Source organism: Athene noctua, chromosome Z (assembly GCF_965140245.1).
Source record: "Athene noctua chromosome Z, bAthNoc1.hap1.1, whole genome shotgun sequence".
NCBI lineage: Eukaryota > Metazoa > Chordata > Aves > Strigiformes > Strigidae > Athene > Athene noctua.
This window is the reverse complement of record NC_134077.1, coordinates 46387133-46399750: the sequence shown is the minus strand read 5'-3', so window position 1 is coordinate 46399750 and position 12618 is coordinate 46387133. Positions and strand designations below refer to the sequence as shown.

The window sequence follows — 12618 nt, the reverse complement described above, 5'->3', positions numbered from 1 at the left end:
GTCCAAAACTGGACACAACACTCCAGGTGTGGCCTCACCAGTGCAGAGCACAGGGGGACTGTCACCTCCCTACTTCTGCTGGTCACACTGTTTCTGACACAAGCCAGGATGCCGTTGGCTTTCTTGGCCACCCGGGCACACTGCTGGCTCCTGTTCAGCTGCTTGTCAATGAGAACCCCCAGATCCTTCTCTCCCAGACAGCTCCAGCCACACCTCCCCAAGCCTGTAGCCATGCAGGGGGCTGTTGTGGCCCAAGTGCAGGACCTGGCACTTGGCCTTGTTGAACCTCATCCCGTTAATGTTGGCCCACTGATCCAATCTATCCAAGTCTCTCTGCAGAGCCTCCCTATTCTCATGCAGACCGACACTCCAACTTAACTTGGTGTCACCTGCGAACTTACTGATGATACACTCTATGTCCTTATCAAGTCCATCAGTAAAGATGTTGAACAGAAATGGTCCCAACACTGAGCCCTGAGGTCACCACTTGTGACAGGCCACCAGCTGGATTTAGCTCCACTGACCACCACTCTCTGGGACCGTCCATCCAGCCAGTGCTTGACCCAGCAGACCATTCGCTCATCCAGGCCACGAGCAGCCAGTTTTTCTATGAGAATTCTATGGGAAACCGTGTCAAATGCTTTTTGAAAATCCAGGTAGACAATATCCACAGCTTTTCCCTCATCCAACAGTCGGGTCATCTTGTCATAGAAGGAGATCTGGTTTGTCAGGCAGGACCTGCCTTTCATAACCCCATGCTGACTGGGCCTGATCCCCTGGTTGTCTATTATATGACTTGTAATGGCACTCGAGATGACCTGCTCCATGACCTTCCCTGGCACCGGGGTCAGACTGACAGGTCTATACTTTCCTGGATCCTCCTTTCTGCCTCTCTTGTAGATGGGTGTCACATTTGCCACCCTCCAGTCCAATGGGACCTCCCCAGTTAGCCATGACTTCAGGTAAATCATGCACAGTGGCCTGGCGAGCACATCTGCCAACTCTTTCAGCACCCTTGGGTGTAACCCATCTGGTCCCACAGACCTGTGTGCATCCAGGTGGTGTAGCAGGTCTCTGACCACCTCCTCTTCAACTGTGCTGACCTCAGTCTGCTTCCCCTCCCCATCTCCCAGCTCATGAGGCTGGGTGTCCAGGGAACAGCCAGTTCCACTGCTACAGGCTGAGGCAAAGTAGGCGTTGAGCACCTCAGCCTTTTCCTCACCCTTAGTTACCATGTTCCCTTCTGTATCCAGTAAAGGAGAGAGATTTTCCCTAATCCTATTTGCTGCTAATGAATTTATAGAAAGATTTTTTGTTATCCTTAACAGCTGTAGCTAAGTTGAGCTCTAGCTGCGCTTTGATTCTCCTAATGTTCTCCCTGCATAGCTTCACTACATCTTTATAGTCTTCATGAGAGACCTGCCCCCTCTTCCAAAGGCAATAGAGTCTCCTTTTGTTCTTGAGATCCAGCCAAAGGTCCCTGTTTAGCCAGGCCGGTCTCCTTCCCCGCCTGCTTGTTTCCCAGCACATGGGAACAGCCTGCTCCTGTGCCTGTAAACTTCTCTCCTGAAGTATGTCCAGCCTTCCTGGATTCCCATATCCTTCAGGGCAGCCTCCCATGGGATTTTGTCAATCAGCCTTTTGAAGAGGTCAGAGTTTGCCCTCTGGATGTCTAAGGTGACAATTTTACCAACCCCTCTGTTTCTCCAAGGATGGAAAACTCAATCATCTCATGATTGCTGCACCCTAGACAGCCTCCAACGTTTACTTCCCCCACAAGCTCTTCCCTGTTCACAAGAAGCAGGTCCAGGAGGCACCTTCCCTGGTCGGCTCACTCACCAGCTGTGTGAGGCAGTTATCCTCCACACATTCCAGGAACATCCTGGATTGTTCCCTCTCTGCTGTGCTGTGATCCCAGCAGATACCCGGGAGGTTAAAGTCCCCCACAAGAACAACAGCAAGTGACAATGAGATTTCTCCTGACTGTTTATATAAGGCTTCATCGACCTCACTGCTTTGGTTGGGGGGTCTATGGCAGACTCCCACAACAAGATCTGCTTTACTGGCCCTTACCCTAATCCAAACACTCTCAACCCCGTTATCACTATACTTGATTTCTGACCTTTCTCTGCTGCTTCAAGGAATGTGGCCTTTGTCAAGAAGAAGGGACTGTGAAGTAGCAGCAGGGGACACGCAGTTTCTGATGGAAGAACTGCCCCGGGTTTGTGGATATTCACGTGCTCACTCCCAAAGCATGTGAGAACTCACAAAGGATGTGAATAACGGCTCTGGAATTAGCATCACAAAATTAGGGGCAAATAGGACAATGGCACAAATGGGCAAACGGGACTCCCACTGAGGAGCTCATAAAAACTCTGTTTAGACTTAAGAGTCTGTTTATTCCTATTACAATTACTTAGATTTTCTATGAAAGTGAACACCACTCTAGAGAGGATCTAAACTAAGACTTGCTGAACTCAACTGATGTATCTCCTTCCCACCCTTCCACAAAATCTCCTTGAGATGTTTAGGTTCCTGAAAGTCTCCTAGGAGCATTGTAAAAACCAAAATTTCACAAGTTGCAAAGCTCCCATATTTTGATGTCACTGAATAGAGTAATTTGGATGCTACCACTGCATCAGAAAATACCAAATGGATGGGAGCACCTGACAATACAAACAGGACCATGAGACCTTACATCATGAGAGATAGTGACACCTATAGCAAACTAGCTGGCAAGAATCATATGGTACCATCTCTAGATCCCTACCCATCACTTTTAAATTACATACTCAAATGTCTTTGTCTTTTGTGGTCCCAAAACCAAACATTGTACAGGTGAATGTGATTTGAAGAGTAAAGCACACCCAAAACATTAGTTCATTGGTACATTAGTACTCGGAAATAATTATTTCCTGCACCGGCTTAAACCACCACACACATGAGAGATGGGATTTCGGATTTGGAGAGGGTGTTTGCTTTGCTGTCCTCAGGAGACAGACAATGTGCTGTTTCACATGACACGTACTTTTAGGATATTCATAGTGACGTTATAATTTAAGAGAGTCTTATGCACAAAAAAGTAATTATATGGATAATTAAAATCCATTGCTCTCATAAGGCTGTGCAGTGGCCTACGTCCTTTAATGGCAGCACATACAGAGATCACAAGTATAATTTCCACAGTGTTTGCAAGAGAGAAGGAAATTCTACCTTCTATGCAGTCTGGCACCCTTCCAACACAGTTTAAAAAAGAAGTTATTAAGTATTGATCCTTTTCTTGAGGACTGTTTGAAAAAAACTGTCTGTCCAACCCAGCTTTACCCTCAGCAAGCATTTATTCACCTGACTTTCTCAGGCAGATCCTTGAATTTCTTAGACCAACAGCTGAGTCTCCCCTCTGACACCAGCTGGGCTGTATCCTAAGTATGTCCTTTCACTAGAAAGATTAAGGTAAACACTGGAGGAAGAAGCTGGTCAGTAGTCTAACTATGCCAACCTTGCTCCCCCAAACAAAATACCTCCTGTTTTTTTTTCCCAGGAGCAGTGGCACTCTTCAACCACACTCAGGTTAAAGAAAGAAGCAACAACCACCAAAAAACCATGCAAGTGTCAGGCCAAAATTGGCTAGGATTTTTACTGGCATGTAAAATTCAGACAAAATCACTAAACTCTCAAGTTTTAATCCTCCACCACAAGCAACTTGGCATAAAAAGGAATTTGTGAGCAAAAGTGCCAAGTTCATACAGAATCTGCAACAACTCCTTATGGAGTGTGGCAGGTGAGTGTGGGGAAGGGCTGGCTGCTGGGGGCAGCCCTCAGCACATGCTGGACGGAGCAGAACTGAGCACAGCCCTTCATCGATGCAGGCAGGAGCAATAAAATCATCAGCTCTTCAGGCACTTGTGTTGTGTATTTCAATAGAGCTACACATATACCATACTTCTTGATTTATCATTTGTAGCTCAAACACAAAATACAGCCTGACCTTCTTCAGATTAATTTTTGATGACACAGAACTCTTAATATAAGCATAAGTAATTTTGGTGATCATCTCTCCCAAAAGCATAGACAAAGAAAACCTCCAAAGAAAAGCCTAATGATGGGGAACTGAATAAATAAAAAGGCAAATTATTTAATACTTCTTTGTCACCAGTTGCAAAAATGCTTTCTGTTCTTCTTTGCAGTTCAACAGCTTCTCTAAAGTAAAATATTCACTAGGAAAGTGTAAGCAAAGTAGGAAAAACGTGTCAGTTTAAACAAAGCACAACTGCAGAATATTAAGTAATTTTATATTTTGAATTTCTGTGTTCAGAAAGTGTAACAGTCAGAGCAAAATCAAAAAACATATTTAAACCTTACATGAAATTAAGGAAATTGAACTCATTATACCAATATACCAACAAACAGGCAAAGTGCTCTGGAAATGACATGTTTCCCTTAGGGTATGTGTTTATGAGTAAATACTGTTCAAGAGCAAACACAAGTTTAATAAGATCCTCAATCAGAATAAGAAAAAAGAAAAAGGAAAAGAGGGAAGGGAAAGAAAAAGAAAGAAAAAAAAGGAGAAATGGAAAAATTAGAAAAAAGGAAAAATAAAAGAAAAAAAAAAGAGGGAAAAAACAGAAAAAAAGAATGTACAGCAGTAGCTAGGGAATGAGTCCAAAGTGCCTTTGCTGAGTAAGACCAACAGCGGCCATCATTGGGTGCCACCTCTTGAGCACTGGAGAAGACAATCCAGCCCTCAGGGCTGCAAAGGCGAAACAGTTGTTTTTAAACAAATACATTTCCAATTGAAGAGCTTTCCACTCCAGATGCTGTATCCTATTTTTTAAATAGATTTACAATGACTGACACAAGTATGCTGCCTTTGGGGCCAAGATTGCTGCAGCTCACAAGCTGTCAGGGACATTTCTTTATGCATCAAGTGCTCTTGATTCTTGCCAGTGGTCTTGAACCCTCTGATGAGGATTTATAAGTCACCAAACAAATGCTTCCCACAAACACACATAAGCATTATTTGCACCTAAGTTCCAGAGATCATAACATGTGTGTGTTAACACACCAGTCTGCTCCAAAATTTTGTAAACACTTTAGAAGAAACTATAACTCAGTTATACATGCTCAAATGCACAATGTAGGAAGCAATCTTGGAGCACAGAACAAAAGAACTGGAAGATCCACTCGGCCTGTTGACACACTCTGTCTTATTTCCACCATGTCTGTCCTCACTGCTACATGAAACATTTTCTGCCGATTCCTAACAGCAACTTCCAAAACAACATAAACAAATCAGTTATGTCAATTTGTACTTACAACTTAAACAGACCTTGGCACGCACACACACATACGCGTGCGCACGCGCGCGCGCACGCACACACACACACACACACGCCTTTTTTTTCTTTAACATGCAACTGCTTCCACTGTATTCATGTTCTCAGGGTGACCAAGCATAGTCCGACTATTGGCTTTGGGAGGATCTGATGCAATTCAGGCGTGCATAATGGCCTCTTTGTCTGGCTGTCACATGAACAGCATTGTGTTACAATCACTGTCACTCCTGGCTTAGACTGCAAGGCATGCTTTCACACAAAACATTCGCTCTGGGAGCTCTCTTTGACAGAGCCCTGTGATCGAAACTCTTTCGCTCCTCTTTAATTAATCAGTTCAGCAATTCCAAAACCTTGTCAGGATTCAAAAGCTCTCACCCAAATCAACTGATTCTGAAACTTCTCTATGGGTCATATGAAGAAAGGGGCAAGTAACATAAAATAGCCATCATCTAAATCACTATGCGTGAATCAACACCAAACTGAAGTGTTGAGCAACACGGTTAATAAAAAATAGACTACCGTAGTACAAAAAGTCTAAATGAAGGCAACAACAGTTAAAACATAGAAACAAATTTGATTTAGTTCACCTTTGCAGTATGTGAGGTCAGAAGGATACCAGTAGTGTGATCCCCCCAAAAACCCAGCTTAGGAGAACACAAGCACAGCATCACAGCCAGAAATTCCTCCACGTGGTTCCACCAGCCTGCAACCTCACTGTTCCCACCTGATCTTTAGATATGAATTAGGATGGTCAAAACGAGACTGCAGTGTACAGCTTCCTCCAGCACATGCTGGCTCCCAATGGGAAGGCCCAACGCACAGGCAGAGCAGGAGCGAGGGAGCTCTTGGGCAGCTCCCGCATTCTAGGCCGGCACCGCTGCAGAGCTGTGGCGTGACTGCAGAGTACAGGCAGTGCGCAGCACTGCCACCTCCACTGTGAACCCCGGATGAGCATCTCATCATCACTCTTCCCAAACCCTTTGACAGAAGAGTATTTTGTTCCAGATGACAGTTAGGGACAGGAAAAATCCCAAGTGAAAGTTATCTCCACCTTTAACATTTTTCTCCTGTGCTTCAGAAAAATGTCTGCAAGATAAAATCAAAACATTTCCACAAGACAACAATGAGTAACTTACCAGGTGATAATGTTATTACTTGCTGTGTAAATCCTTTAAATTCACCAAGGGCCCCAAAAGAGTCCTGAAAAGTAGATAAACAAGATTTCTGTCTAAGGAGAAACTCAAAAGATACTGTGAATGTCTGAACTCATTGAGACCCTGCACAGATGTCTTTGTTTTCATTAATGAAAAATATTCTCACAGGGCTAAGACCAAAATATGTTAAGAACGATGTCCTTCTGCCCTTACTGTCTCCCTGAATCATTCTGTGCTGAATGCATTTGTCTCATACAGTTACTTACAGAACACAATGCTACTCACTTTGAAGAGGGCTTACAGGATTTACCCCTGAAGGAGATAAGCATGATGCAGCACAAACTCACTGCATAGTGCTTGCGATATACAGACTTTACAAAGCAGTTGCTTCTTTCCAAAACAAATGGGGGTGTGCACGGGACAACAAACTATCAGCTTGCTTATTGTTTTCTGTCCAATTCATTCTTCGTTTCTTTGCAGTCCATCAAAGTAATGTATCTTCTGCTGAACTCTGGTTTGGTATTCCTCCCTGCTGCTGCTCACAGATGTGTCAGTTACCCTGAACACACATTATCGCTCTCCTGATCATTTTTTCTTTCTTGAGCAGCCTTGACCAGCCCTCCCTTTTCTCTACATCATCCACCACTGCTTCAAGCAGTCTCTCCCAGAGCAGCACTGCCCATGGGAGACACCACCGGGCTGGGTCAGGGTCCCCCTGTCTCACGCCTGGACAACTTCAGCCACACTGCAAAGCACTGCTGGTCTTCTCTTGTCCAGCCTGACAAATCCACCATCTGCATTGCCCTAAGGTCATGGCTTGTGCAAGCCTCCCCTTGCCTTTCATGGGTCTCTTTTCATGCCCAACATTCCTCATACTCAACAAGATGTTGACCCTTTCTTTGGCAGGGCTACGGTACCACCATTGATAATACATTGTCTCCTAATTGAAGACTCTCACCAGAAAGAAACTTACCATTAATCCCTTCAAACATTTTAATTTCCATTATTTTTGATTAATAATGACTGTGGCTCAACAGCTGTTTTCATTATTTCATTGTCCTTACTTCATACTTTCTTTTGTCTTAAATTTTAGACTATAAAAGGCAAAAACCATTTTTGCTATTATTTTTGTGCTGTTGTACAGCTCCTGTGACTGGAATGGTGGGACACTAGAGCTGTACAACCTACAGCTGTAAGAGCTAGAGTTTCTATTTTAAATATAAGACATATTGTTATGAAGCCTTTATATGCAAGTGTCTTCGCAAGAGTTAACTGGCATCTCTGCGTGTTCAACAAAAATAATTTGGTTGCCTTAGAAGAGTCTTCTTTTACAGCAACAGAAAAAAGATTAACCTTGATGACTGTGTTCAGTTTTGGGCCCCTCACTACAAAAAGGACATTGAATGAATCGAGCGTGTCCAGAGAAGGGCAACGGAGCTGGTGCAGGGTCTGGAGCACAGGTCGTACGGGGAGCGGCTGAGGGAACTGGGGGTGTTTAGTCTGGAGAAGAGGAGGCTGAGGGGAGACCTCATCGCCCTCTACAGCTACCTGACAGGAGGGTGCAGAGAGCTGGGGATGAGTCTCTTTAACCAAGTAAGTGATAGGACAAGAGGGAATGGCCTCAAGCTGTGCCAGGGAAAGTTTAGACTGGATATTAGGAAGCATTTCTTTCCAGGACGGGTTGTTAGGCGTTGGAATGGGCTGCCCAGGGAGGTGGTGGAATCCCCATCCCTGGAGGTGTTTAAGAGTCGGGCTGACATAGCGCTGAGGGATATGGTGTAGTTGGGAACTGTCAGTGTTGAGTTAATGGTTGGACTGGATGATCTTCAAGGTCTTTTCCAACCTAGACAATACTGTGATTCTGTGATTCTTTCCTGAAGTCACACAGCAAGTCAGTGTCAAAGTTAAAATTATGCTTTCTGCTTTCCAATCTATATTCATTGTCTTGCTCATCAAAAGGGCTCAGAATTAGCTGACTATGGGCTAATTTCTCTGACAATCAGATACAAAATGCAGATAAAACACGAAGAGCTGGATGTCTACATTTTAATAGCAACCTAACGTGTACATCCAAAGGCATGAACCACAAATCCTTACACAAGGAAAACATCAATTAAAGACCGGACAGTTTGAATGGGTTAATTAACAAGAATGCTGACACAATCAATAGAGCTATTCTAGCAAAGCAAATCCCTCCCCAGAATAGTCCTCCTATTTTTCTGACAGATGGCTTTACATGATACATACGCTTTTCGTAAGAAAAACATTTGGAATATCAAGACACAGATTCTTCTCATAGATGAAAAAATAAAGCAGTTATATCTAAGTTCATATGCTGATTCTAGCATGTTTCAAATCTTCAAAGGGAAATATGAGTATCAATTACTGGGAAACCCATCCCTTAATATTAAAAATCAGGGTCAAATTCCATTGCCGACACTGAGTTGGTAACATAACTACTATATAGTGAAATCTGGTGCCACTGGCATCATTCATCAAGGAACGCACTGCTTAGTGAAAATAAGGATGTTAAGTTCCACTACACCATTCCACCTCACATCTAAAAAAAAAAGCTTATAGTGGGTTTTCACTGCTCTATGCTGTGTTCCATTTAAAACATGAATATACTGGATCACATGCATGTTATGGTATTTTGTATGGAAGAATCAACATAGCTTTGAGTAAAACTGTAGCACATATGCAAAGAATCTGTTTATTTTTTTCCTTCCCCAAAAGCCACTTACTTCCCTTAATGAGAAGAACTGAAAATGCCTAGACAAGAAAAAGCTGTGGGGAGACACGGTGCAAACTCCTGCCAAGTAATCTCAATATAAATTCAAGGGATCCTCACCAGCTGCAGTCAAAAGCCCACTCCAAACTCTGTCAGATGTTAATCAAACTTAAGTATGTTAATGCACGATGTGCACAGATGAGTAACTGCTTTTGTCAAACGCCATTTGCTTCCCTGGGTGTATGCCCCCATAGAGCAGAATACATGCTTTCATGGAAAATCTGGTTCGGAGAGTCACCAAAGGACTGTTTACTTGGTCAAACTCTTCCGTTCAGCTGCAGGGCAGGAACAGCCCATTTAACACTGTAACCGCTGGAAAAGGTCCTCCCACTGCCCACCCTGTGAGAACACAAACCCACACCTCTGGTCACATTTAGAGTGCTGGCATATTTCAGCTAGAGCAGCTAAATGGTAAAATTTATGGTATACAAAGGGCTAAAACGTCATGCTACTGAGGCAAAGGCAGTGCAGTTTCTGCCTACTGGGACTGCCTGGGGGGAGTTGAAACTAGCATGCACAGCCATGCCCCTGGAGAACCATGTAGACTTCAGACAATTTCACCCCATGATACTCAAAACATGGGGACTCTGATAAGTGATTTCCCAGGAAATTAAATAGGTACAACCATTTTACTTCACACAGGTCACCAAGCAGCCAGCAGTTGGGAATCTTCTGGCAAGACACAGATTGTAATCAGTGAGCAAGGCACAGAAAATCATTGCCAATCCTGTGAGCTGCTCATCTTCTAGCAGAGACTGGCAAACACTCCAGACTTACAGCTGTACCTCCTAAGAAGCCAAATGCAAAGCCATGCCATCTCCACAGCATATTAACAATCAATACTAACATGATGCAAGCAATCCACCTCTTGTGGGAATAATACACATTTAAATTTGATTGTATGACAAGACCACATGGTGATTACAGTTGTCTGTGTATATAGAAAAAAAATTTAATAGATAAGGCTCCGTGTTTTGATGCTGTGCAGGTGCATGACTTACAGGAGAAAACAAATAGAAAGTTGGGCCTAAATTACGTTGTTTGTCCAGTTTATTAAAAATCTGGAGTACGCCTGCCCAGCTGGCCTTTCTGACCTAAGACAGAAAATCTGCAAGGGCCACTGAGTAGCAACCGATACAGATAATTTGGCCACCCAGGCTGTTATTTTCCTAAATTCTGTCTACAGCCCAGACAGTTGCATGCCCCTCTGCACTTCAAGAAGAGCGCACATACCTAATTACGTATGCTTTCCTCCCGGTATTGTGTTATTGGGCACAAATGCCATTTAGGGGTGTTGACAATAAAACCGAAGCCTGAAGTCAGCTTTCAGTTTCAGTCTCACATCAGACATGCTGCTCGGTCAAAGCATCTTAGACTTTTAAGCATAGGTCTGTAGCTTATCTGCTGGGAAACAAATGTGACTCTCCAGACTTGGCTTTTTTTTTTTTTTTCTTCCAAGTTGCTGGATAAAAACATTTTTCCTAAATAGAGTCATTATGTTAAACTGCTTTCCAAACTACTCCTGCCAAAGCTCAGTTACAAACCTGAGAAAGTATGCCATGAAACATCTTCAGTACTGGTGGCATGTTCCAAACTGAGGTTTTAACTCACTCTGTAACCAAAAGTTGGCACTGGAGAAAAACTTCAGAGCTGCACACGATTCTGGGAAATACACGTCTGCTTTGACTACATTTAAGTACTCAATGACTGGCAGCTACATTTAAGTAATATCTAAGATTACCAAAAAGCCTCGTTCTAGGAAAAGCAGCTGCTTATTTTTCCTAATTGACTTGTGCCTACATTTCCAGATCTAGCCTACTTCTTGGTTGAAACACAAACTAGGAAATATTTACACTACTATGCCTGTCGCCAAAAGAAAATCTGTACAGGATACCACACGACTGAGAATTTCCCTAGGCAGCTTCTGCTGAAAGACACAGGCTGGAACGAAGTTAAATTATTAAACAGATGTGCAGGTCATGCTTATTTACATATACACACAGACATCCCTCTATCTCAGAATGTACCCTCGCTCCGTTCTCTGTTTCGGACTGCCAAAAGCCTTCCGTGCAAACGAACGGTAACCTTCAGAAAAAGATCTTTCTCGCAAATCCTCTGCTCTACGGAGAGCCTGAACCGACTCGTCCCGGCTCCCGGCCGCTGGGGCGGAGAGGGAGGCGGTGCGAGGTGGGGGGAGCGAGGTGAGCCTGCCCGGAGCCCCAAAGCGGCCCCACCAGCCCGGTCACCCACCAGCGCCAACGCGGAGAGAAACACGCGCGGGCGCCCGGCTGCTCCGCGGAGGCGGCGGTAGCGACGAGCGGAGCAGGCATCCCGCCACTACGCCGAGGACACCTCTGCCGAGGGCAACCCCGCTCCGCCCCACGAGCGGTGCTCCTGCTCCGCGGCCCCGGGATGCCGCCGCCCTGCTCCGCCCGCCGCAGCCGCGCCCGGCACCGCGGCTCCCCGGCGCCGCTCCGGCGGGGCGGGGAGGGTCCCTGCCTACCTGTCCCTGCCTACCTGTCCCGCGGGCGCCCTCCCCGTCCGAGCGGACGCCGGCTCCCGCCGCCGGCTGCCGCGCCGCCGCTGCGCCGAGCGAGGGGCGGTGTGTGCGGCGGGGCTGGCGGGGCGCAGCCTCTCCCCCGCCCGGCCCGGCCCGGCCCGCCCCTGGCCCCTGGCCCCGGCCCCCGGAGGCGTGGAGCCACGACGGACAGGCAGCAGACAGACAGACGGACAGATACTTAACCACTTACACGCGCTTCGGGCTGGTGTCGCCTGTGGGGCGCTCGCCGGCGCGAACTGCTGCTTTCCCCCGCCCCCCACCCCGGTCTCAAAATAGCCTCCCTCCAGTCCCTTGCAGGCAAAGAGAAAGCTACGTAGGGCCCTCAGCAGTCATTTTGTCCAGCCCGGTGACGGGTGGGTACCGAGCCGGCAGGCGACCGATGAATAAAATCGCCAAAAGCTCTTTAGGTCCCACGAGCAAGAGCTGGTTCTCGGCTCCGTCAGGAGACCCAAACCCGCAGAAAAACAAACGTCATGTGCTCCCCTCCAGTGCTCCTTGATAAAGGAGGGGCATCAGCAGTTTTAACGCTTCTATGTATTTTTGCATACTTAGGTGAAGATACTCGTTATTACCCAAATATTTCAGGTAAATCACAGCTATGAGCCTACTTCATGACCAAAGTTGGAGCACGGAGCACAGGAAGGAAAATGTTTTGTGAAAGTAAGCAACCACCGCTTGTGTCTTCAAACAAAAGAGATCCCATCAGAGATGGATGTCGCCCACTCCACACACCACCACCACCCACCCCCCACCCCCGAAAAGCCCCTGGACGATGAA

The 12618-nt window shown here is 45.7% G+C and overlaps 1 protein-coding gene across 1 annotated transcript in view; it reads right to left on the bottom strand.

Annotated features, from left to right (window-relative positions):
• Positions 1-11866, bottom strand: part of MEGF10 (multiple EGF like domains 10) — a 106005-nt gene extending 94139 nt beyond the window's left edge. The window contains exon 1 of the mRNA XM_074932252.1: positions 11799-11866. The gene's annotated coding sequence lies outside the window, so the exon portion shown is untranslated. The remainder of the gene's footprint in view (positions 1-11798) is intronic.
• Between the last annotated feature and the right edge of the window lie 752 nt (positions 11867-12618).